The 26,862-nt window shown below is 46.1% G+C and overlaps 1 protein-coding gene across 2 annotated transcripts in view; it reads left to right on the forward strand.

Annotated features, from left to right (window-relative positions):
- Nucleotides 1-7,162: 7,162 nt before the first annotated feature.
- Nucleotides 7,163-26,862, forward strand: part of ARHGAP35 (Rho GTPase activating protein 35) — a 170,761-nt gene continuing 151,061 nt past the window's right edge. For both annotated transcript variants that reach the window (XM_069089103.1, XM_069089105.1), the window contains exon 1: nucleotides 7,163-7,300. The gene's annotated coding sequence lies outside the window, so the exon portion shown is untranslated. The remainder of the gene's footprint in view (nucleotides 7,301-26,862) is intronic.

Consider the following 26,862-nt stretch of genomic DNA (forward strand, 5'->3'; position numbering starts at 1 on the left):
GCTCCTCTCGCCCCGGGAGTCACAGTTGTAGCAACACGATCTTGGACGCCAGGGGGCACCATATCCCCACGGCTTTCCGAAGGGCGCGCGGAGTGGAAAGAGCTCACCAGTAGAAAGCTAAGGCCTTACGCTTAAATGCCACTCTGTCGCCTCCTAACTTTGCGACAGCTCATTCCTCACCAGGAAGCCCACATGCCTCCTCGGATGCGAAGATCCCCAGGGTTGCATTCTGGGAAGTGCAGTTCTGAAAGCATACTCCCCAAAAGATGTCGTTCCAGGGAGATCAGATCCTCTCTGGGGTACAGGTCGCGACCTCTTAGACAAAAGGTCCATGCTCCTTTTGACTCCACCCCCTGGCCGCTGAGTGGCCCTGAAGCTCGTCGCGATTGGTCCACTTCCCATCCCTGCCAAGGACCTCTTTCTCCCATTGGCTTTTTGAAGAGCTCACTCTGATTGGCTAGTTCGGAATCCCCTCCAGGAGGTGTGGGATAGCTGCTTCAGTAGACCCAGAGCCTACCTTTGACTTAAGGGAAAGGAGTGCTTACTGTGTGACCTTGGACAAGTCACTTAACTTCTCAGGGACTCGGTTTCTTTGTCTGTAAAATTAGCTTGCATTCAAAGGCCTCTAAGAGCCTGTCATAACTCAATTGAAGTCAGTCAGCAAGCATTTATTAACTGCCTACTACATGCTAGCTACTGTGCTAAGCTGGGCAGGGACCGGACCTTCAAAGAAAAACTCCCTGCCCTCAAGGAGTTCACAGTCTAATGGGGAAGACAACATACAAACAACTATACACAGGATACATGGAAAATCAACAGAGGGAAGGCACTTGCATTAGGAGGGTTCACGAAAGGCTTCCTGTAGGAGGTGGGAGGCAGAGATATAGAGGGAGAGCATTCCAGATGTAGAAGATAGCAGCAGAAAGGCCCACAGGAAGAACCAGGAGATGGAGAGCCCAGCAGCAAGGAAGCCAGGGTTGCTGCATCCCTGAGTGTGTGTGGGGGGGTGCTAAAGAATTAAAAGCCTAGAAAGGCAAGGAAGGCACAGATTGTAAATGGCTTTGGACAGAGGGTTGGCTATTTGATCCTGGAGCTGATAAGGAATTACTGGAGTGTCTCTGACAGGGGAGTGATGTGGGTAGACCTACACTTTGCTGGCTGAACGGGGACTAGATTGGAGTGGGGAGGAACTTGTGGCAGGCTGACCCACCCACAGGCTACTGCAATAACAGAGACATGAAGTGATGTGGTGGGGGCCATGTCAGAGAAGAGATGCTGCAGAGGTGACATCACCAGGCTTGGACGCTGGGAAAGGGGTGAGAGAGAGTGAGGAGTCCAGGTTGGCTCCCAGGGTGGGCACGACTCGGACCTCTACAGTAAGAGGGAAGGTGGGAGGTGGGACAGGTTTGAGGGAAAGATACTGGGGTCCACTTTGAGCACGCGGAGTTTAAGATGCCTACTGGATATCCAGTTCAAGATGTCCAAAAGCCACCTGGAGATTTGAGATTAGGGATGAAGAGAGAGTTTGGGGTGAGGAAGGTAGACGAAGGGAGATGGTAATTCAATCAGTGGCAGCTGATGAGATCATCAGTGAAGCAGAATGGAGGAAGAAGAGAAGGCCCAGGACAGAACCCTGTGGGACACTTAGGGTCAGAGGGTATGATCTGGAGGAAGATCCAGCAAAGGAAGCTGAGGAGGGGTCTGAGAGGTAGGAGGAGAACCAGGAGAGAGAAAGCCTAAAGAGAGTATCCAGGAGGAGGGTGACTGACAGTGTCAAAGGCTGCAGAGAAGTCGAGAATGAGAACCAAGAAAAGGCCACTGGATTTGGCAGCTAGGTGGCGCTGTAGCAGAGAGAGTGCTGGCCCTGGAGTCAGGAGGACCTGAGTTCAGAGCTCACCTCAGATACCAGCTGTGTGACCCTGGGCAAGTCACTTCACCCTCTTCGCCTCAGTTTCCTCATCTGTAAAATGAGCTGGAGAAGGAAATGGAAGACCTTTCCAGTATCTCTGCCTGGAGAGGACTGAAATGACTGAACAAAGTAACTAAGTTGAGTCCTACTCTACGACCTTCACCATAGCAGCCATGTATAAGAATAGCTGAATGCTTTTTTTTTTTTTTACCGTGTCCATGGTTTAACCCCTTTCTACACTGTAAGCCCCAGGAGGTCTGGGACCTTGGTTTATGTGAGCAGTTGTACTTCTGGCCCCCTGTAGGTAGGCACTGAGTCAATGTCTTGGAGAGGTGGCCGACTCTCAACACACAAATACACACCAGGCTGCAGGGAGGACAGCTTCCCCTTGTTGTTACAAATGAGGAGGTGACCCTCAATGAGGGGGTTTGCTCAAGGCCACAAAGAGGAAGAGGCAGAACCGGGGTTTGAAGTCCCAATCCAAAGCCCTCTGAGCTACACCAGACAGATTCCACCAAGGTCAGCAAAAGCAGTTCTTCTCCACTCCTACCACCCCAATCCCCTAGGGAGTTCCCTGTTGCAAATTCCTGGGAGGGGCAGTGGAGTGGAGACCCTGTAAGCAAAGGCTGCCTTCTTGAACCTGGGGTCAGTGTAAGGAGGGCCCAGAGCCAAACCGGCCTCTGGTAACCTCTTGGTTGGGGCAGTCAGTCTTCAGGGCCTGGAGGGGATGCTTGAGACAGCTAGAGAGCAGATCCGGTTGGCAATCCTTCTGTAAGTCTGCTAATTGTTTACTTGTCTGTTTATTTTTACTGGAGCTGAGGCCTGGCATGGGGTGTGGGGGAGGAGGTTTCCTTCTGCTACACACCCCGAGGTGAGCTTTCTGTTCTTGCTGATTCATAGCCTGGTAAAATGGGGAAAGCACCAGCTCAAAGACAGGGTCTGGGTTCAGATCCCAGCATGGTGTGACCTTGCTAGTGGTAGGACCCTGGGAGTCCTCTCTGGGCCTCAAATTCCTCATCTGTAAAAGGAAGTTTTCTGACTTTGAAGTCCTAGATTTGATCTATAGTCTTATGATTTAAAATCTACCGGAAACAGGTATTCAATTTGAAGTCCTGGGTTCCAAGTTTGAAAATCACTTAAAATGATTCATATCCTTGGGCAAGGGACCCCTTCTCTGGAATCCAGTTTCCCTTTCTATAAGATGAGGTGGTTACGTCAGATTCAATTGGAGAAGTAATTACCATGTATCAAGAGTCTTGGGGTACCAAAAAATCCCTGGGGCCCCACCAGCTCTCAGTGTGATCTATGAAACCAAAGGAAATGCTACTGGTCCAATGCTGAGTACAGCGCCTGGCGCACAGGAGGTCCTTAAACATGTTGGTCCTTCTGTCCCCCCTTCTCCCCATCCCTGGGGGCGGGGTTTCTCACAAATGAGGCCCTCTGATAGGCTGCTGGGGCAGCCGTCCCCTAAGGGGCCCTCCCCATCCTTTCCTAGACGTAACTTTTCCCACTCACCTGATTCCGAACAATCTTTCCTTCTCCCAATTATAGTCTTTTATGCATCTGCAAACTCCTGATTATCCCACATTGGAATGTAAACTTCATGAGGATATGGACGTTCTTCATTTTTCCCTCCTCAGCATTCAGTCCCAAACCCTGGCAATCAACAAGCAGTTATTAACCAACTACCTTTTGCTAGAAAGATAGCATGGCCTAGTGGATAGAGCTGGCTGTGGAGCAAGGAAAGGCCCAAGCCCAGCCTTCCAGGCCTCTGGGTGACCTTGGGAAAATCACTTAACCTCTGACGACGGCAAAGAGAACATGCTGACCTGTGTTGGCAGAAGGAACCTTTTCACTGGGGTGGTCTGGACCAATGAAATCAATCCACATTTATTAAGCTCCTACTATGTACCATGCAGGTACTGCTCTAAACCCTGGGGAGATAAAGAAAAACAAGAGATAGTCCCTGCCCTCAAGGAGCTTACAATCTAATGGGAAAGACAAATAAATATGTACAGACAAATCACAGATTTTTATTTTTTGTTTAGTGCTAGGAATCCGAAGCCAAAAATGAAACAGTATCCATCAAACGATATACCAAATAAATCTGAAGTCGTTAGGGAGGGTGGGCCCTACCCACTGTGGGGGAATGACTGGGACAGAACGGTGGTGCTGGAGCAGTCTTGAAGGAAGTAAGGGAGTCTATGAGGCAGAAGTGAGATGGTGTACATTCCGGGCACAGGGCATGGCCAGGGGACAAAAGCCAGGAGACTGAACGTGGTACGAAGTCCTGCATGACTTTGGCTGGACCTACCCTGAAGTCTGTGAAGCAGAGTAGGTGGAATTAGGCTGAAAACTGGAACCAACTTGCAAAGAATTTAGAAAGCCAGACAGAGGAGTTTATATTTGACACTTGATAAAGGCTTATGAATTTTAACCAAAACAGGGAATTCCCAGATCACCTCTTCTGTGTATCAATCACCAAGTATTTATTGTAAAAGGTAAAACAAGCATAAACACAGGGACTGGATCTGGTGATTTAACTAGTACATGCAACATTGCGGAAGAGAACATCTCTCCTCCAATATAGGTCACCACTGTCTTTGCAACTTGCAAGTGGCCCAGAACACTGAAAGGTTAAGGGTTACAGCCAATATGTGGGCAGGATTTAATTCCAAGTCTCTGTCTTCTGGGTGGGGATGACAAGTATTTATTAAGAACCCACTATGTGCTAGGTACTCTGGTAAGCATTTTACAAATATCATCTCATTAGGCGATATCATCTCTCCAAAAAGACAAATACACTAAATCAATATGTAGTATGTATCTAAAAAGGAAGAACTGGACTCCATGGTCTCAAAGAACCCTTGCAGATTCAAGTCTTGTGATGTGGACTTAGGAAGCCAGGACCTAAGACCTGGTTCTGATAGGCTCCTTGTGTGACCTTTGTACTTCCTCTTCCCCATGTGGCAGCTTCATCTGTTGAAGAAACCGGCCTAGACCCGCTCCATGGTGCCTTCCACCTCTTGTTGCTAGTTCTTTGTTTTTGAGGAGGACCGATGGCATCACCAGGTGGTCTTGATTCAGCTGTGAATTGTATTGAAGTGAGGCAGAGTCGCACAATCTTCAGCCTCATTCTCTCTTTCAGAGTCATCAAACGTCAGGATGACTGGCAATGGTGGGGGATGCAGTGGATGACCTTAGTGTCTGATCTCTTACCAAGCTCTAAGCCCTCCATGGCACCTGCTTCAGTCAAAAGCTGTCAGGACAAATTGTTCTCATCTGCCCATTCTGCTGGGGGAAGTCTTAATGGGCTTGGGGTGGCCACCCCCTTAACTCACTGATGGCTTTGAGGCCCGTTAGTCACCCTTAACCTGGCCTGACCATTTGCTAAGATGGTTTTACAAGAGTCTGGACGCTGAGCATGCTACAGCTTCTTAGAGCTATAAGTGAGAATTGAGTGCCAGGTGGACCCCACAGGTGGATAAGCAGCCCTGAAAGGGGGGGGGGCAAGCTAAGCCTCCCTGAACGCCTCAAAGGCCTTTTATACTTCATCTTTAAAATGGAGGGGGGGCTGGACTAAATTATCTCAGTTCCATTTTCAGCCTGTGTGCCTTCATCCAGGTCCTACCGGGCCTGGACTGTCCTTCATGTCTACATCTTGGAATCCCTACTTTCATCCAAAGCTCACCTTACGTGCACCTTGGATCATAGACTAGGCTGGAACAAAGAGGTCACCTCGGTCCTTCTTTGACAGCAGAGGACAGGAGCTCTGATGGAAGGTGACTTACCCTCAGGCCACACAGCTGGCAAATATAATGGAACCAGAGGCAACGCCCTTTCCATTTTCAGACTCTGCCTTTGGCTCAATTTGACAAGAATTTTAAGGCCTCCTACATACACACAAAAATGAAACAGCCCCTCAAGGATTAGAGTCCACTGGAGAAAAGCCCCCCACCAAGGTATTTGGAACCAGCCCTACGAATTAAATAGAGGATGGAGGGAGCAGGGGCACGGGGAGGGGGCCTAATCAGGAAGTCTCAGATGGGCCTTGAAGGCAGATATTCCAAGACACTGAGACCGGCAGCAAAACCACTCGGTCAGGGTTCCAGAGCTCCTCGAAGGCGGAGCAGCCTCTGGTCCAGACCCTAGCCCCGGCAGGGCCGTTTCCTCCCATTTCCGGCTCCTTCTGCACTGGAAGCTCTGGGAAGGTCCGGGGCGGGCCCCCTGGGGCCAGCACTGACCAGCCGCCCGCCCCCCCCCCTCACCATCCCTGGGGCTGCCCAGCTGGTACCCGCCCGGCCTCTGCTACCAGAGCACGCGCTGCCGGCCCCTCCCCCTCGACGGGGCGGGGCCGACGGAACCCGAGCCCCGGATTGGGTGGCGGAGACCACGCCCCCTGGGCTTTTCAACTCCCTCTCGGGCTGGGCCCTGCCCTGGCCCTCCCCTCCGCGTTTTCTTGGGGCTCCCTAAGGAGGCTCCGACACGCTCCCCATCCACCCGCTCCCCACGGGGGGCTGCGGCCCAGGCCCGCCCCGCGCTTTCATTGGCGGTTCGCGCTAGGCCGACATGCCCTCCCCTTCCCTCTACTCCAGTCGCGGCGCTGGGAGGTTCTGTGCTCTCGCGCGCATCGGCGTGAAGGGGTCTCGCACCGGGCTCGCCCTCTCTCTCCCTACCACCGGCCTCCGGGTGCCTCCTGCGGCTCTAGAGTAGAGGCTGTCGCGCACGCGCCCCCCGCCCCCCTGCGGCTAGCGCCTCGCGGGCGTGCACGCTCGCAGGCCCCGCCCCTCTCACTGTGTGGTGTCGCGCGCCGAGCGGCGTGCGCGCGCTCGGGACCCCCCCCCCCCCCCCCTCCAGCCTCGCGCCGGTCCCGCGCCCCTTCCCGCCCCTCCCCCCTCGAACCAGCCTCGGCGGCGGTTGGCCGGGGTACCTCGCGCGTGCGCTCGCTCGCGCTGGGGCTCACGCTCCCCCTCCCCGCCCCTCCGCCACCTTCCCACGGCCTCGTCGCGCGCGCTCGGGCCGGGGTTTCGCGGCGGTGCCCGGGAAGGGCAGGGCAGGGCTGCGGCGCGGTACAGCGCGGCCCGGCCCGCCGTTCGCAGCGGCCGCCCCCGTCCTCGCCCCTCCCCCCGCGGCGGCGGCGGCCGAGCCCGAGCCCGGCGGGGTGTGAGGGAGGGCGCGGGAGCGCGGCCCCTCCCCCTCTCCTCCCCTCTCCCCCGCCCGCCGCCGGCCCCTCCCCCTCCCGGCCCGGGCGGCGGCGGCAGCGGCGGCAGCAGCAGGAGCAGCAGCAGCAGCAGCAGCAGCGGCGGCAGCGGCAGCAGGGAATATGGCGCCGGGGCCGCCGCCGCCGCCTCCGCCTGCCCGAGCCCCCAGGCCCGGCCCGCGCTGAGCCCGGTGAGTGGGGGAGCGGGTGCTCCGGCCTGGCCGGGGGCGGGGTGGGCTGGGAAGGGGTGCTGCCGGCGGGCACTGCGGGGGGCGCTGCCGGCGGCATTGCGGGGGGAGGGGGGGAGAAGGCCAGCGAGGACCCTTCCCGAGGAGCGGGGCGGGGAGGGCAGGCCTGAGGAGCTCGGCGGCTCCCACCATTCCCCGGGAGCAGCCGCGGACGAGGCTCCCTTTCTTCCTGCTGGTGCATCGCCCCCTTCCCCCCAGTTCAGCCAGTGAGGATCCTGGGAAGGCTCGATGGGGGGAGCCAGCTGTGCCCCCTTCCCGGCCAGGGGCGCCCGGCCTGCGGGAGTGGGGGGGCATTGGGGCTCTGTCCGCCCCCCATTCCGGTGAATTCTCTGGGGGGGGGGGCGGCGGCAGAAGGGCACGGATTTCAGAGCCTGGGAACAATGGAGGCATTCTTGGGAGCAGGGGGTGGCATCCCCCTCGGAGCCCCCAGGGATGGCTTTCCCTGCGGAGCCCGGGGGATGGTTGCTGTCTTCCCCTCCCCCTCCCGTCCAGGAGGAGCCGTGGCCTGCTCCCTCCTTCCTCAGGCTCTGCGGGCTGCGCACACCTTGAGGGCCAAGACCGGGGGCTGGGGTCGGGGCGCCCCGGCGGGGCCGTGCCTTGGCGGTTAGGGGGCCCGGCCGTGCGCGTCGGAGAGGGCTCGGCCACCCTTTATTCCTCCTCTTTATTTTTCTTCTCCCTCTAAAACTTAGAAAGCAGATTTTTCAGTTATGTGAAAGGGGTTCTGTAATCCCCCCCGCCCCCGCCAGGATCTGGGGATCCTTGGGTACCACTGAGGGGCAGGGTCCCCCCCGCCCCCCAGGCCTTTTTGTGCTCCCTGCCTCAGGTCCCTGGGAAGCTCCCAGGTCACCTTCAGGTCATCGGTGTGAACTTGGGCTTTGGGGAGGACAGAGTCCCTCCTGGGCTGCAAAATAGTGATGTCTGAGAAGATTGGGAAAGTGCTCTGCCAGTTGTTTGTTGAAAGGGAGAGTGCCAAGTGTCAGTCGGCTCCTTGCCCTCTGGTGTTTCAAGTCCTCCCAGATCGAGCAGAGCTTCTTTGACGACCGCGGGGTGTGTGCTCCTGCTCCCAGAGAGCTTCCCTTGCACTCCTCCCTTGGAGGAGGTGGCCTGTCGGAGAGGTCGGGCTGGCTGCTGTCCTTCCTTTCTTCATCTTCTGTTAGGAGCTAGGATACTGCTTTGTTTTTTATTTAGATGCCACATGGGATTCAGGAGTTTTCAGGGACTGTGGGAGAAGCCTTGAAGTTGAAAGACATGGGTTCAGACCTGCCTTCTTTAGCTATTAGGATTTGGGACCTTTTTAAGCATCAGTTTCTTCATCTCTATAGAGAATATATTTATTATATATAGGTCAGCTAGGTGGTTCAGTGCATAGAGACACTGGACGGGGAGTCAGGAAGGCCTCAGACATAGACTAGCTGTGTGACCTTGGACAAGTCACTTGACTTTGTGTTTCCTTACCTGTAAAATGGGGACCTGCCTTCCAGGGTTGTTGTGGGGAGCAAACGAACTCACGTATGTAAAGTACTTTGCAAACCTCAAAGTTACATAAAAGCACCTTGTTATTAGCTTCATAGATAGAAAGGAACTTCAGAAATCATTTGAGTCCCTGTATTTTTAAAGATGAAGAAACTGAGACCAAGAGGTGATTTGTCCAAGTTTACATAGACGGTTAATAGGGCCAGGATTTGAACCCAGGTTCTCAAACATCAAATCCAGTGTTCCTTCTGCTCCACTATGCTGCTGTTGGCTATGGATGAGCCCATGGAGCTCCCTTTGTCCCTGTGCATTTAACCCTTGGGGAACTGAAGCCTGCACAGGGGAAGCAACTTGCCTTGGGTTGCTAGCTTGTAGTTAGTGGTAGCTGGGACTAGAATCCAGAACCCTACTTTACAATAGCACCCTTACCTTACAATTCTTATTCCTTCCTTAGCTAAGAAATTGGGTACTGACCACTTGGATAGAGGAGCAGTGATTTTTATAAACAAATTAAACCAAAACCTGGGTTTTCTTGGGCCCTTAGGGCAATTCCTTATTAAAGCATCATCATCTGTGAGGGCCTGTAAGTGAGCCACCTATTAGTCTTTGTTTATTCTGCCCTTTTAAAGAAATAGTTCTATGTGAACACTTTTCAGATGAAGAGCCATATTCAGTGTGATCCATAGAATTGAACCGTTGATTCTTCAGCCACTTGGGAGTCTGTGTGAGGTATTGTGTGGGAAGAGCCTCAAGCCCTGGGTTCTAGCCCTGTCTTTGTGGCCTTGGGGAAGACTGTTTCCCCCATTGGCAGATGAGGGGTGGAATAAGTGGTCTTCAAGGTTCCAGTGCTAGAAATAGTGTAATCCTAGAGATGAGCTTTGCTGATGCAGAAGACCCAGTAGTGTGTGTGTGAGGGGTTGTCAGTGTTTACTGAAAGAACTGAGAAACATTTCTGTTAATGGAGCTTGGGTAGTTTGGGGATTACTGGATAATTCTGTGAATTTGTTTTAATTGGGAAGCTGATATAATGCATTCTGAATTTTCCTTAATGTGGATGTGGGGGAAAAAAGATCAAGAGTCCTGAGACTCCAGAGATGCTTCCCTAACAGATTAGTGGCTGTCATTGAGTGGTCTTCTGCATGTGTTCTCCCTGGAACTTCACGTGACCTGTGATAGGTGCTGTGCCTGCATGACAGTCCTTTCCTTTTAGAGATGAGGTGATAACATGAGGCAGCAGAAAGGCCCCAAAGATGCAAGTTTGCTCGGGTAGATCTTGACATAAGAGCCATGTATGCTCCTGGGCAAGCCCTAGCACCTCTTGGAGCCTGGTCTTTTCATCTGTAGATGTTGGACTGGACAATCTTAGCTTCTTGTACAGATAAAACTTTATGATCCTGGGACTCTCATAAAACCAAACAGTAAGTGGCAGAGCCAGGCCTTGAAATTGGGTCTTGTGACTCTCTAAAGCCAGTTTCTGTCCATTATCCCATCCCTGTTCATAGGAACTTTGAAGAATCACCCTACCATTCTGAAAAAGTGTCCAGGTTGTCCCCGTGAGTTTCTAGCCCAGATTCATACTGTAGGAGTCAAATAGACAGGGGCACAGAGGGTGGGTTTTTCTTGACCTGATAATTGGGGCACCAAAGACCATCAGATTTCCTAGATACATGTAGCGAACTCGACCAGATAATGCCATTGGCTTTTGCAATGCAGCCTTCTGAGGTGTCAGTCTTGGCTGTCTGGATCAGCTAATATGCCATCTGGGGCTCTTTGTTTTCAAAGTGGTGGCATTTCTTCATCTGGGAGACTCTTTGGAAGTCCTCTGAAGATGGAGGCTGTGGCATTGGGCAGAAACAGATCTGATCCAAGCATTTTTCTTTAACCATTCTTCTCTCACTTCTTTCCTTCCCCCTGTATTTTCCCCATTCCAGCACAGTTCAGGCCAAGACCTTTGGGGTGCTGTACGCTGGCAAAAACCTGAAAACAAATGGACTTACAGAGGAAATAGGGGAAAAGACTCTTGAGATTTTAATAGCATGGGGGGAAAGTGAGTCTTTGAGAAATGCATGCTAGTGACTTAGGGGGTGGGAACAGATTTTATCACAACCTTTCTTGTATCCATCCCTTGTTCTCACCATTCCCTGACTGGAATATGGAAAAAGATCCACAGGCTTCAGATCTGGAAAAAGACTTAAAGATTACCTAGTGTCTCCAGTTCACCCGATGGATGAAGAAACAGGCTTGGAGAGGTGAAGCAGCCTGCCCAGGTCATGTCTAGTCATTGTGGACAGTGGCAGAATGAGGGTTTGTGCCCATACGTCTTGACCCCTACTTTGTGGCAGGCTACATTTCTTTGTCCTTCCTGAGGTTGGCTTATAGGACCCCAGGAAGATAGATTGGGGTTTAGAGCCAAAAGGGGTGGTGAAGGCTCTCCTCCAGAGCAGCCTGGTTTCTAAGTGCCAGGTGCTGTGCTCGATACCAGGCCTACAGAGACAAAGTGAGACTGTCCTTGCCATCGGGGACTTTGTGCTCTGTCTGGTGAGAACTGTGCACTCAGGCAGGCACCTTCAGATGAGATGCAAGAACACTGGCCTCTGTGGGGCAGGAAAGGCCTCTTGAAGCACGAGGGCCTTTCAGGCATGGAGATGGGGAATGTATGGTCATCCTCTGAGGAGCAGTCAGGCCAGTTTGGCTGGAACGAAATGTATAGGAACGAAAGACATGTGCCATAAAGCTGGCAAATCGGGGAATCGACAAACATCAAAGTTGATAGTCTGTCTGTAGTAGGCAGTTAATAAATACTTATTGAATTGAATTGCAATAGGGAATTCCCCTGATTGGAGAAGAAGGCCAGTTTGGCTGTATTGATTGTAGAGTACCTGAAGAGGAATGTGTAATGAGTCTGCAAATATAGGTTGAGGCCAGGTTGTGAGGGTCCTAAAATGTCAAATAGAGGAGTTTCTATTTGATACTAAAGGTGATAGGAAGCCATTGAAATTGATTGAGAAGGGAACTGACCCATGCTTGGGAAAAATCACTTTGGCAGCCCTGTGATAGATGGATTAACAAGGAGAGACTGGAGGCAGAGAGGACCCTTGAAGAGTAACAGTAGTCTGAGCCCATGGTGCAAAGGGCCTGAATTAGAGTGGAGGCTGGGGACATGGGGATAAAGGACCAAACAGGGCTGCTGCCCTGCTGCCCCTCCGGTCTCTTGCTGTCACATTTCTTCTATGGAGATGCAGGCATGCATCTGTTTAAAATAAAAACCACAACTCCAAACCCCCCTCATGTGCCCATGTATTTAGACCTGGAAGTGGCCCTAAGGATGATTTAGTCCAAACTCTTCTGCGAAATGGAGGTTCAGAAAAGTAGAGTAGTTGTCCAGGGTCCCAATGAGTGTGTGGCAGGCTCCCCACTTCTCTGTCCTTCCTTGGGGTTTTGCTGACATGAGGCATAAACTCAGGGTTTGTAAACTAGCTTCTTAAGATATTTTCCACAACTGTATCCTATTATAAATTGGTTTCCATTGTAATCTTGATGTACTTTATTTTATAAATGCATTTAACTTCAATTTTTGAAAAGAAGTAGAAGGGAGTCTTTAGGTTTCACTAGACTTACTGCCAAAGGGGTCCAGGATACAAAAAAAGTAAAGAACTTCTGTGTCTGAAGAGACCATAAAGCCCAGCAAATTCAGTCTCCATGGCAGAGATGCAGAAGCCAGGTCCAGAGCCAGGGTACAGAGAAGGGCGCCTTTGCCCTGGGGGACTTGACTTTGGAGCTTCTCATTCAAGGAGTGAAGGGACCACCAGGGGCTCCTTTTGTTTTACTTGTGTATAGTTTTAAAAAATCAATCAAACAATGCTTTACTTTGAGTTTTCCATATGGAAATGCATTTATAATTTGGGAAATGCTAGAGGTTGGGAAAGACTTTCTATAGTGAGGACCCCAGCATACACCTGTGGGCCCCATTTTTGGAGAACAATACTAAGTTTTACACGCAGAGCCCTTGTTGATCCAAAATTTCAAATAGCCCTGGTTTAAATAGAACTTGGATTGCTAGTATTAAGAACAAACAATCCCTTATGTTGATTTCCTGGAAAGCTTTCTATCTAATGTTTGCTATAAATAAACTTTACCTTGCCTTCATGAAGGGGAATTAGTCTTGGAAATAACTCAGAGCATAATGTGCATTTACTTCAGCTGAAAATGACCAGATTGTTTTTTCTTACCCTCTTTATTGTAACTATCATTTTCATCTTATGAAAATCATTTTGATAGTAGAATTATGCATTTGTAGGCACCCTTATACATTTTTTTTTTTTTGCTTTTTGGAGGGAAGAAAGAAGGCAGGGTAGTTGGGGTTAAGTGACTTGTCCAAGGTCACATGGCTAGTAAGTGTTAAGTGTATGAGGCTGGATTTGAATCTATATCTTCCTGACTCCAGGGCTGGTGCTCTATTCACTGCCCCAACCTAGCCACCCCTCCTTTGTACATTTTTGATGTTGCTAGCACCTCTTTGGTTTCCTTTGGCAGTTGTGCTGCATTCTAGCCACTGGGAGATACTTGTGTGTGTTGGTTTCCTTTGCATGATCATACTTTTCCTTTAGGACAGAGCAGCAGTTTGGCTACAAAAAGACCAGGAGGGTCTAGTGGGCTGCAGGTTCGCTGCGGTCAGTATTTTATAACATGGCAACCAGAAAAGCTAATGTGATCTTAGGTTTCCTTGAAAAAAGGGTTGTTTTCAGGACAAGGGAAGCTGTGGTCCCACCAATCTTGGCTTAGGCTATGTGTTGAGTGCTCTTTGGATTTTGGGTGAGACATATCCAGAGGAAGATGGTAAGGATAAGGAGGAGATTGGAGACTGTTCCCCAAGAGGGTCAGTTGGGACAAGCCTTGGACTGAACAGGGTGGATGTATTCAAGTATGTGGAGGCCTGGTTCTTTGTCATGTGGAAGAGAGTTTAGATCTGCTCTCTTTGGGCCCAGACAACAATAGCCAGGAGTAAGTTGGGAGGAAGTCAGAGAGAGGAAGAGTTTGGCTCATTAATGGGAAAAAATTAACAGCTGTACTTTTAAAAGTAGAATGAATCATCTTGGGAGATAGCTTTTTTTTTCTTTGGTGGTCTTGTACAGTCTTATATGCACAGTCTCCTCCATTATACTGTGAGCTCCTTGTAGGTAGGGACTTTTTTGCTCCTGTTTTTATACCCAGTGCTTAGTTCAATGTCTGACAGAGAGTAGGTGCATAATAAATATTTGTTGACAGATTAGCATTGAGGGGGAGCCAGGAAGGACATTTTGCAGATGGTGGGATTTGAACTGAGACTTGAGGGCAACCCGGAAGCAGAAGTGAGGCGGGGAGAAAATGTCAGGCTTGGGGCCAGCTGGTGAAAAGGAACAGTCAGGAGAGAGTGTCTTGTGTCTTGATAGCAAAGAGGCTAGTGTCCCTGGATTATATAGCATATTTGGAGGGTAGTAAATTGCAAGAAGGGGGTGCAGTTTCTGAAAGGCTATAAAAGCCAAACAGGATTTCATATTTTACCTTGGAAGTTTGTTGAGTAGTAGGGGGTGACATGGTCAGATCTGTGGTTTTAGAAGATCACTTTGATAGTTGGGTGAAGGATGGACTGGAGTGAGGAGAGAACTGAGATAGGGAGAGCTACCAGCAGGCTATTCCAGTAGTCCTGGCATGAGGAGGTAAAGGCCTGCACCTGAGTGGTGGCACTGTTGGAGGAGAGATAGGGTCGTATATATTTAAGGATGTGGGACATCCTATTCAAGACGTACACCTCCAATAGAAGGTCAGGAGAGAGGTTAAGGCTGGAGAAGTAGATCTGAGAATCATCTGCATAGAGATAGTCATTGAATCCATGGGAACCCCGTGAAATGAAGTTATCCTCTGACTACCCCAAATTCTTACCATTTTCTGAACTACATATATAACCCTTCTCTGCCACACTTAGACTGCCTCTTCTTTTTTTAATGTCTTTATCACCCAAGGCTAGAATATTAGCTTTTCCAGGCATCATTTTCCAGTTTTTTTTTTTCTGTCCCTAAGGGCAGTGACAATTTCTTACTTTTTTTTGGGGGGGGGTCTTTTTGGAGGGAGAAGGAAGGCAGGGCAATTGGGATTAAGTGACTTGCCTAAGGTCACACAGCTAGTGTTAAGTGTCTGAGGTTGGATTTGAACCCAGGTCCTCCTGACTCCAGGGCCGGTGCCGTATTTACTGCACCACCTAGCTGCCTCCATTTCTTATTTTTTCTGTTCTCATGCTTTTGTGAAAATGATTATCGATTGAAAGTTGTGTATGTTTCTTATGACTGCCAACCCAGATCCAATGCCATGTCCACTCTGCCATACTGCCAGGATCGAGCAGAGAAATTTTTAATAAATCACTGAATTCAATTGTCTTGATAGAGGAAAAGTCTGTAAAATATAGTTTTACATATAGTTTATATGTAAAATTACATACCTGAACAAAAAACTCAGTTTTCTCATCTCTCAGTGAAGGACAGGCCACAATTTTTCTGTAGTTCTGGGAACCTCCTGTAGACTGGGTAGCTGATAGACATTAGACCAGACAAAATGATTGCTATTAAATGCCATCAATAATTAGGAAACTCCCTTTGTTTTTTTTTTTTTTTTAAGCAATCGGGGTTAAGCAACTTGCTCAAGGTTACACAGCCAGTTATTTCTGGGTGTGGTGCTGAGTGTCTGAGCCCAGGATTCGATCTCCAGGTCGTCCCAACACTGGAGCCGGTGCTCTTACTTGCTGTGCTACCTGGCCGCCCCGGAAACTCCCTTTGTTTAGCAACAGATTGATTGTGTACACATTAAAGTAGGTAATGAGTTAATATGAGATTTATTAGCCTCCTGGATACTAGGTTTTTGGTCTACAACATACTTGCCCTTCAAAGGAATCATTTCTCTCTAAATAGTTCTAAAAGGCCTTGTGATAACAGATATTTTAATCCAAAGTAATATAGACCTGATAAACTTTTTGGTTAGACCTCAGATGCTACTACTGTGATGTAATTCTTGATGACTTGATTTCATTGATTAATTTCTATAGTCATCTGGCTGGTAGGAAATTTCTTTCCCATTAGTCATTTAAAGAATAAAATTAGGGGCAGCTGGGTGGAACAGTAAATAGAGCACCAGCCCTAGAGTCGGAGGACCTGAGTTCAAATGCAGCCTCAGCCATTTAACACAAAAAAACTAGCCATGTGACCTTGGGCAAGTCCCTTAACCCCGATTGCCATACCTTCCCCCTCCAAAAAACAACAACAACAAAAAATAAAATAGTTATCTGAGAAATCCAAAAAGGTTCCAGAATGCTGTAATAGTGGGTCTATGAAACTATGTTTGACCCATAAGCAACTACTGGATACAAATGCTTAGAAATAGTAACATTTGTGAAAGTAGCAAGTGGATTTGATGTTTCCAAATGCATGAAACAGATCTTGTGTTTCAATTTTTTAAATTAGCAAACATTTAAAAAATTAATCTCTTTTCCCCACTATTCTCCCTTCCCCTTTGAGAAAATAAAAAAAATCCAAAATAAAGCCCTCAGTATATACCTGCATGTTCTGGTAAAAACAAATTCCTTTAACCCTGTCCAAAAATCTCTTTCTCCATTTTAGATGTTTCAGCTTCATTTTTTTGGACTTCTCATTGCTTTGATCAGAGTTTGAAAGTCCGTCAAAAATTGCCTTGATAGAAGAATTTTTTCTCCATAAAAAATTGTGCTCCTAATTCTGCTCACTTTGCTCTCTATCAGTTCATAGAGGTCTTACCAGTTTCCTCTGTAGCTGTCCTTTTCATCGTTTCTTATGGCACAGTAATATTCTATTACATTCATATACCGTAATTTGTTCAGCTAGTTCTCCTTAAGTTTCCAGTTTGGGGCTACCATGAAAATAGGTGCTTTTCCTCTTCCTTTAATTCCTTTTAGTTATAGGCCTAGTAGTGGTATATCTGGCTGTGTATAGTTTGGCACCTTTCTGGAAATCATTCTAGATTAGTTTCCAGAGTGACTGAACCAAGTCACAGCTCCACTAGCCATATACTGCTAGTGTGCCTGTTCCTCTAACATTTATCATTTTCTTCTTTTTTCATATCTTTCAGTCTGACAGGGATGAGATTAACCTAAGTTACTTTAATCAGCATTTCTCCAATTATAATTGATTGAGAGCATTTTAAAAAAATAGATGATTGTTTAAAGTTTGGATTTCTTCCTTTGGAAACTGCCTGTTTATATCCTTTGACCATTTATCTATTAGGGAATGACTCTTAGTCTCATAAATTTGAATCAGTTCTTTACATATTTTGGATATAATTTTTTTTTTTTGCTTTTTTGGAGGGCAGTTGGGGTTAAGCGACTTGCCCAACCAAGGTCATGTGGCTAGTAACTGTTAAGTGTCTGAGGCCGGATTTGAACTCAGGACCTCCTGACTCCGGGGAGGGTGCTGTATTCACTGCACCACCTAGCCGCCCTGGATATAAATTCTTTATTTGTGAAACTTGTTGCAAATATTTTTTCTCTTATTACCTATTTCCCTTCTAATTTTTTTTTTACTATATTAGATTTATTTGTACAAAAACTTTTTAAATTTTCTGTAATCAAAATTGTTTTGTCTTGTTTGATCCTCTCTAGTACTTTCTTAGTAATGAATTCCTTCCCCATCCATAGATTCCTAAAATAATTTCTTCCTTGCTACTATAATTTGTTTATAATCTAACCTTTTATATGTAGGTCGTTTATCCTTTTGGATCTTATTTTATTGTATGGTAGAAGTGTTAGTCTGAACTTAATTTCTGCCATCTTCCCAGTAGTTTTTTGTCAGATGATTCTTCCCCTGATAACTGAGACCTTGGGATTTATTGAACACTATGCTACCATGTTTGCTTTAGTATATTGTTCCCCTGACCCACCTCTCTGTTTAAGCAGCATCAGATCATTTTAGGGCATATGTGTAGCCTGTTTTAGCTTGTGGCGGGGGCAGCTTTATCAGGATCATTTCCTCTCTTTCCTCTTTTATATCCTTAGTCACCAAATGTTTGAATGTCCACAAAGCAAAAGCAATTATGGAGATAAAATATGACATTTCACAAGTTTTAGAGCTGGGAGTGAGCTTGGAGAATATTTTGTCCAGTCCTCTAATTTGATAGCTGGGGAAGAAGGTCCAGGTCTGGGAAGAGCCTTTCTCTAAGGTTGCATGGCTAGGAGGTCCAGACCAGAGTCTGGGATCCAGGTCTCTTGACTCCTAGGCTGCTGCTGACAAATAGGATCATTTATTTATACTGATGTCCTGTTAAAAACCAACTTTTCTAATGTTGCCAATGTGATTACAGCTTATGTGTGGAGTAGGATAATTTTGTTATACTTATTTGTCTTTGAAAGTTTCATGTTCAGGATAATTAACAGTTGCCCCTAGTATTGGATCTCCTTGTGTTAATGATATCTTTACTTTTTATAATTGTGTTTCATTTGGATCTGCTTTTGTGGATGCACTTGGCCATATAGCCTTGTTGTTTTAGATTTTCTAGGAAGGGGGGTACACAGCATCAGATTGGTAGCCAGTTACTGAGTATAATTGGCTTGACCACAACATCTTTACAAGGACAGGAGCCCCATTGCAGTTAGAATAGCTTCCAAAGATAGAGGTCTTTGAATACTTTGGCCATTGAGTCCTCATCAACAGCCCTGTGAAACGGGATCACAATCACCTGGTACAGCGCTTTCCTAACAACCTTTGAGCTGGGGCAGCGGCAGGGACCCATTTTACATAGGAGGGACCTGGATCTCAGATAGGAGGGGTGAAGGAGACTCTCCTAAGCCTAGGCTACGTCGGTGGCAGTGTCAGGCCTCAAACCCATGACAAGATGAAGCAAAACACTATGGAGATGGTTATATCTGATTCATTTTTCTCAGTATCTAATACCTGTAATTATCACATTTGAAAAAGTGGCCACTTTTTGTTAACCCTCAACTTGCGCTTTTGTCAGCAAGTTGGTTTTTGTCTTATTGAGAAATGAAGAAGACTTTAGAATTCTCCTCTACTTTTCAGTAAGAGAGAAATCCTTTTCCTTCCTTGGTCATAGGCAGAAGTCCTTAGAACTGGGTGTGGTGGCCCATCCTGATAATCCCTGTGGCCAGGGGAGACTGAAACTGGGGATCACTCAAGCTCTAAATGTTGTGAACTACAGTAGGCACCAAGTCCAGCAACAGTATCCTAAGGGGGTGGGCGAGGTTGGGCACCAGGCTATCCAAGGAGGGACCAAACACTCCCAGCTGGAAATGGAAACAGCATCCCAAAGCTTCCTTGAGGCCACTGCACGTCCAGCTTGCACAAGATGGGGAAACCCAGGCTAAGAAGAAAAGAACAAGCCAGGAAGAAATGAAAGTGTAACATTTTTGCTATCTCCTAGTCTAATAATAAGTAAGAGCCTCATTCTCTCTCGTGGATGGGAGGGCTGGTTGCTATAAACCTGTGTAGATTTAGATCATCTACTACTTCCCCAAAGGAATGTAGCCATTGTAGTTGAGCCTTCCAACCTTTAATGTCCTTGTGTGTGGTTTCCAGTGGGGTGAAATAGTAAATCAGCTTAATGATTAGAACGTTTTTGATAAATTCTGGATTGATCCCTCAGATGTGTTTTGCCAATCATACAATCACAATATTTCACTTGAGAAGGAGAACCACGGAGGTTATCTAATCATTGGCTTATTTGATTTGACTTCTAACTTCAGCATTGGATTCAGGTCCTACCTTTGCCTTTTGTTCTCTGTATGACCTTGGGTGAATCACGTAACTGCTTTGAGACTGATTTTTCTCTCTAAGGCCTATCTTGCACTAAATCTTATGACGTTTAACAAATGATCATCTACCCTTTACTTTGATGTCACCAGAGACTGGCAACTTGTTGCCATAGGAGCATTTCATTTGAGTAAGTGTTGGATCACTCTCGTTATTAAAACCTTAAAACCTTCCTTCCATTAAGCAATCCTTATTGAACTGACCATTAGAATCATGACTTCTTACTTTTCCTGGAAAAAAGTTTTTATCTTGTCCTCATTCTTAGCAATTCTGAGATTTTAAGGAAGATAGTTATTAGAAGAATGGCAATTGATCATTCTCCTTCGGTTACTAGAGAATAAGATAAAAATTCAAATTGCAGGGTGAATGAATAGCTTACATTAGGCATCAAGCGGGGCATCCTAACTAAATATTCTAAATATAAAGGATCCAGAAATAAGTTGCTGGAAGAAATTCGATTTCACACAGAGGATCTTACAGGTAGTAAATGACCAAAACGGAACTGAAACCTTCTAGTTTCTTCCCTTTTTACTATTCCATGCCATTCAGAACCTCAGTGATTGGAAGATATCAGAGGACTTTCAAGTCAGGGTATCTGCCATTTCCAGCGCAGTGCATTCTGGCTACAGTAATATCATTGCCGGGATCTACAATGTGTCATCGACCCATAGCCCTTTCAGACTTTGAACTAGGCTGCTTCTCAGATGGCAGGCCTGTGGATTAATTTCTGTAGGGCTTTAAGGGTCACAAAAGCCTTTCCTGAGCAATAGCCTCATTTTATAGATGAATAAACAGAGAGTCAGAGAAGTTTACCTCTGGTCACCAAAGTCGCTGGACTCAGATCCAGGCCTTCGTGGTCTTACTTGATATGTGATGCTGCCTTGTGCAATGTAGGTAGCCATTGTGCACTGAGATGGTAATTTTACCTGTTGGCCTTGCTTGTTGGGAGATTTCTCCTTTTCTAAAAGTTCTTTGGATACAGTATATTTTATTGTTTCCCTCCTGAATCCTGTGCTTTATTAGCCATGTTAAAGATTTCCAGGCGACTAATAGCTATTAGTCACTTTAATTTCCATCTCCCCCTTCCCCCCCCCCCCATTTTTAGAGAGGAAGGAATCTTCTGACCTTTATATTGAAATCTCTACATTTGGGCCTGTTTTAGCAATGTGTATCGTTAGCCCATACTCCTCTCAGTACTTTCTCCTGACAGGTTTTGCTGGTGGATTCTTGAAGTTGTCTGAATAAATGAATGGGTTACATTACTAATATTCTTAGTGAAATGACATCAATACAGAGAATTGTCATTTTTCCTTGAATCCTGTGGTCATTACTTGGTTTTGCTCTGATTCCAATAAGCAAGAATTAAAGATTGTCGTGGGTTGGGGGATTGATTTTCTGAGGTTTAGGTTGCAAGAACTCAACAGTAGGTTTATATTTGTCTGAATTTGAATAAAGTTTAAATTCTAAGTATTAAATATAGCATTTAATTAAGAATAAAAGGCAGGTAGATCATTGTAGACTGACACGTAATGGAATTCTGTTCAAATAAATGAATTCAGTACAGTTAGTTCATTGACAGACATTAGGGAGGAGATTGTAGACCATGTTACAAGAGGATCATTTTGAGCAGCTAGGGAGCTCAGGTCAGCTGGGAGAACACTCATACTAAATCTGATGGGTGTGTTCAAGTAGTAAGGGTGATACGGAGTAGGTACTATGTGGAGCATGGAACTGGGGGGATTACTGAGATGAAGAAGGGATGGATCATGTCCTATAGGAGTTCACAGTTTATTAGGAATGTATAATATGTACAGAAATAACTGGAATATGAAATAGAACCCAAGGATATAAGCGAAGAATGAACAGAGTGTCATTCAAGGTGTGAAGAAGGAAGGATCATTTTTGACACACAGAGGAAGTAAGTGGGGATAAGCAGGCGTCATTGAGGGAGGTGTTCTTTGAACTGAGCCTTGAAGGACGGGCAATATCTCAGCTGTCCACTGAGGGAAAGGGAAAATATTACAGACAAGAAAGTGAATCATTAAGCAGACTATATTAGGCTTAGAGCAGGAGAAAAGGTACTCTTTTGATGGGTTCCCTCCAAAAGAGAAAACACAGGCCTTGCCCACAAACTGCTTACCTCCACGAGCTTAGAGGTGACTGGGATAGGTCTCAGCTATCATTTGGTTTTGAACAGACTGGTGTTCAAAAAAGGGAGGCAACTGATCCAGGTTTACACAGCTAGTCAGCATCAGGACTCCTGAGTCCCAGTTTAGTATACTTTCTAATGTCTCACACTACTTGTGGTACTACTACATTCTGGAACCTTTTTGGATTTCTCAGATGACTTCAGTGTTATTCCTAAACTGACTAATGGGAAAGAAATCACCTACCATCCAGATGACTAAAGAAGTTAATCTATGAATTCAAGTCATTAAGAATATATATATATTCAAGTCATATAAGAATTATATATGCACAATAATAGCATCTCTGCCAAGTGGTCCAGCTGCAATCTCAAAAAGCATTATCAGGTCTTTATTACCACTTTGGATTAAAATACCTGTTATCACAAAGACTTTTTTTTTTTTTTACTTTTCTGAGAGATATCATTCCTTTGAAGGGCAAGTATGTTATAGATCAAAAATCTAGTATCCAGGAGGGCATGGCTCTTTTTCATGACTTGGGGAATTCTTAGCTAGCTTAGGAATCAGGGTATCTTCAAGAATATCCATTTACTTTTTGAGCCTTTGTCCAGCTTTAGTAGAAATGCACTTAACATTGAAATAGAACCAGATTTTGTCTGAGAGGACTCCATTTCCTGGGTAAAAGCAAAGCCCAGAATGGACCAGGATGACTCACTGAAATTTTATTATTTACCAGATTTGAGATATATCAAAATAATGAACCCTACAAAAATATCTTAAGTGATGAATTGTCAGCCAGAGACAAAATAATGGATGTTACTTGGGGCTATTTCCAAGGTGGAATAGTCTAGATTAAAATTACGTGAATTTTTAGAAATATGCTGGTAGATAAAGAGTATGTATATATGGAAAGATAAAATCATAAAACATTAGAGGTTCAGAAGGGGCCTTAGAAAAGAGAATGTCAGAACTGTCAGGAACTTTAGATAGAAGACAGATTTTCAGTGTTAGAAAGCACCTTAAAAATAAAAAATGGAATGCTAGAGATGGATTAAGTTATGATAATAGCAGACATTTACATACTACCCTTACTATTTGCAAAGTACTTTGATCACATCCCAGAGAGGGAGGTAGCTCAACTCACTCTCCATACTTTACAGAGGGGGAAGTAGAGGCTCAGAGAAGTAAGAGCTAGCAAATATTACAGATGGGCCTGGAAGCCGGCAAGCCGTAAGGGACACTTCTCTGCGCTTGTTCCTCGATCATATTGCTCTTGTTAGAGAACTTATTATAATATAGAAAAACCCTCCAAAAATGACTTAAACGGCAAATGTTCATTAAATGCTTAATATGTGCAGGGTATTGGGGGAAGATAAAAAGACAGACAAGCTATTGTTCCAGCCCTCATGCAGCTTATAACTTGTTAGAATAAAAGATTGTATATATTCCCTCCCCCTTTGATGGGGATTGTAGATTTTTCCCAAATCTTTTGGGAGAGAACAAATATTTATCAAATGAGCAGAGAATGAACAACCTGTACAAGACCCTTGGACTGCTCTGTTTGCTGAGCATAGCTAGAAAGAAATGATCACTTTGGGGAAATATGAACAACCCTTTCAGATTGTTATCTTCATTAGACAGCAGACTTCCTTTCTTTTTCTGATGAGGCTGAGTCATGCTCTAGCTCCTAATTTTATTTTTCCAACAAGGATAACAAAATGGGGTGCCCTGAAAGGTTGGAATGAAGTCTTCTCAGTTTGGGGAGGCAGGGCCAGCTCCTTTTTGACTAGTCTTCGTAATTAGACATTTACATAACACTTACAGCACAGTGTACTTTTTTAATGATAAGCACCAAGGTAGGTAGTATTGAGATCTTTGTTCTCCTTTTAGTGATGAGGAAACAGACGTCATTTAAGTGATGTGTTTAAGGATGGATGTCAGAGCCAGGGCTCAAGCCACGCTCTTCTGACTCCCAGGCTCCCTGCTCCTTGTGCAATACCACACTGCCTCTCTGTTTCTCTTGTAGTGAGACAGAGAACTTGAGTTTACATCCTGCCAGGTACTGCCACTTACTGACTGGATGACCTTGGAATGAGTCCTCTAACCTCCTGGCTTCTACTAGATGTCTTCTGAGGTCCCTTCCATCTTTAAATGGAGGTGCCAGTGATCTGTTAAAGCCCCATTCTGTCAGGTCATTGGAAGTCACTGGAGAATTTGGTGTTGCCCTAGATCAGAAACTTACCATTAAAAGTATTCAGAGAATATTTGCAAATAGATACAAATCTAACATTGTGCCACCTCTAAATTCTAGATAAATAAAGGCATTCCCTGTAAACTAATGTCCTTCCACACCTAAATAGATGATCTTCCTGAGTTGCTGTGGCTGTCTTTGGGTCCATACTCAAGCATTTCCAGTGTGGTAGACCTATTACTGTTTAGGCTCCACTGACCATACCTTTGAGAAGCAAGGGTGGAGCACCCCTGCACCATGTTGAGGCATCAGAGGAAGACCTGAAAGTCTGGGCATGTAGCAGGGATGACAGGGAGAAGTTTTGAGTTTTAGAAGGTGTGCTGCCTTTGCCATCAGAAGTCTTGGGGTGAAAAAAAAGAAGTCTTGGGGTACACTCCTGGCTCTGCCTCAGTGATACCTGGAGAACCTTGAGTGAGTCTTCACCTGAGCTTAGCTCAGAAATCTTCTGATAGTGTAGACCAAGGCTTTGACCTTCCTTCCCAGGGCAAAGTGCCACCCGTAATGCTCTTGCTGTCCCTAGTCTTAGCACAGTGCTTTGCATGTGGGTCTTTACTGGAGAAGTAACTCAGCTTGCTGTGTGTGTGGATAACAAGATCATCTGGCCACAGAATAGAAATGGGCCATGGAAGGTGCTAATGGAAGCCTCAGGACTTGGGGTATTTCTTAGGTCACAATTGAACTGCTTTGGTGACAGGACCTGTAGCAAGAAGAATGTTGGACTGGTGTTTGGAAGACCTTGGTACAAGTCTCAGCTCAGTCATTAATAAACTGTGTGACCTGGAGTGAGGCACTCATCTCTTGCCATAGTTTCCCCATCTGTAAAATTAAGGGAGTTATTCACTCAGCAGGGATGCATTAGGGAGAATCTGTTTGTGTATTGGGAGAGAAATTTCATTTAAGGTGACTCCTTTATATCCTATTCAGTTCTGAGAGTCTGTGCTAGATTTTCATGCTCTATAAAATCGGGATTATGAGAACTGCTTTCCTGTCATCCTGTGTCAGTATGGGTCAGAAGGGATCATTTCTAGGAAAGTTCTTTGAAGATTATAAAATAAAGCATTACACACATATAATGTTAATACTTATTACTTTAAATATATCCACGATTATTCACCAGCTCAGATTGTAGCCCTGCCTTACTGAATTTAGCTATGTCGATCTTTGTCCTTGCAAGAAAGATGGTTCATCAACAGAGCGGTGCTTAAAGCATTTCTGACTGGCAGGCCTGGGAAAACTCATCTTCTATAGATAGGAATGGGGTGGTGGCAGAGGAGGATTTTGGGAAAGGATGACCAGTCACACTTGGGTTGCTTTTTGGGGTGAACAGAGTTGTCAAGGAGAGAGTCTCATTGTCCCCATTTTACAGATGAAGCAGCAGAAGCTCGGACAGGGGTAGTGACTGTCTTTAGAATCAATGGATGACATAGGTAGGCCCTTATATTTCTGAGCTTTGCATTTAAGGTTTAATTGCTTCATTTTGAGTTCGAAGCATGTGTTGTCATAGTAAAGAGATCCTCTGAGTACAGATTCAGCACTCTTTTCTCCACCATGCCATAAAGGAGAGTGTAATCTGGGAATGGGAGGCCATGTTAATTGTAATGGGCTAGCTAACACAAGGATCACAGGTCTCAAAGTCAGAAGAGCTGGGCTCCATGATGATGGGACCTTGGACAGTGTTCTTCCTGTCATTCCTCAACTACTTCCCATTTTTGCTGAATTTCCCCTATCAGGATTTCATGGATTAGAAACATTTTACATATTTACCAAAGAAACTTCCAGCTTCCCTAAATGAGCCAGTCTCCTGAATTTTTTTTGCACAACTCATTGTAAGCAAATTGAAACTGTTCAGGTCAGAACCCAGTGCTAAACTAGATTTCTGAAGTTCATTTTAGAATTAATTTCCTAAATGTGATATAGTAGGAAGGAGCACTGGATTAGGGAATCACCAGATATCTTGAGGTTTGTGGGACCCAAATCACTCTGGCTCTCATTGATTGGTCAACAGTAGGTCCCAGCCCAAACCTTACTTGGTCATTTGTTTGGGCTCTGTTGGTTCAGCTTGAGTATAAATAGCAATTGTTTCTGTTTTGGCCAGACACTCTGAGGGTCTTCCCCTCCCAGGTTGATTTTTTTGGACTGGGTAAAAGAGGCCGTTTTTTGCCTCATCCTTACTAGCCTTAATCACTGAATGGATGTTGCCTGAGACAAACTGAGACGTGTTAAAAGACCTTAGCTTAAAAAGGCCAAGGTCCCCCCACTGCATCTGAGGCCATCACCAGTCCTGATCTGTATCTTTTTTTTTTTTTTTTGCCTTTTGAAGGGCAGTTGGGGTTAAGTAACTTGCCCAAGGTTGCATGGCTCATTTTTGTGTGTGGGTGTTGTCTGAGGCCAGAACTGAACTCGGGTCCTCCTGACTCCAGGGCCAGTGCTTTACTCACTGCGCCACCTAGCCGCCCCTGATCTGTATCTTGCCATTGAACCCAGATGACTCCGGAGGAGAGAGGGAGGCTGATAATGACTCTGTACAGCCCTCCCTCACTTAAATCCAATTCACTTGCAAGTCATGACGTCACCTTGCCTGTGTCATGGTCCTCGTGGAGAAGGAAGGAGAAACAACAATCCTGTGAGGACTGAATGAAAAGACAGAGGAAGTGCCTTTGCAGCTGTGCAGGGCTTGTTCAGCCCAAGCCTGCCTACCTCTTCCCAAATCGTGATGGTGATGATGTCTTTAGAGGGCAGCTGCTTTTAGTCAGGAATAGTGTTTCACAAAAAACGTTAAAGCTGAGAAGGGGCTCTTAGAACATAGAATATTAG

Source organism: Petaurus breviceps, unplaced genomic scaffold (assembly GCF_028583685.1).
Source record: "Petaurus breviceps papuanus isolate PSGF00001 unplaced genomic scaffold, PetGlider_PUasm1.0 185, whole genome shotgun sequence".
In the NCBI taxonomy this organism is placed as follows: domain Eukaryota; kingdom Metazoa; phylum Chordata; class Mammalia; order Diprotodontia; family Petauridae; genus Petaurus; species Petaurus breviceps.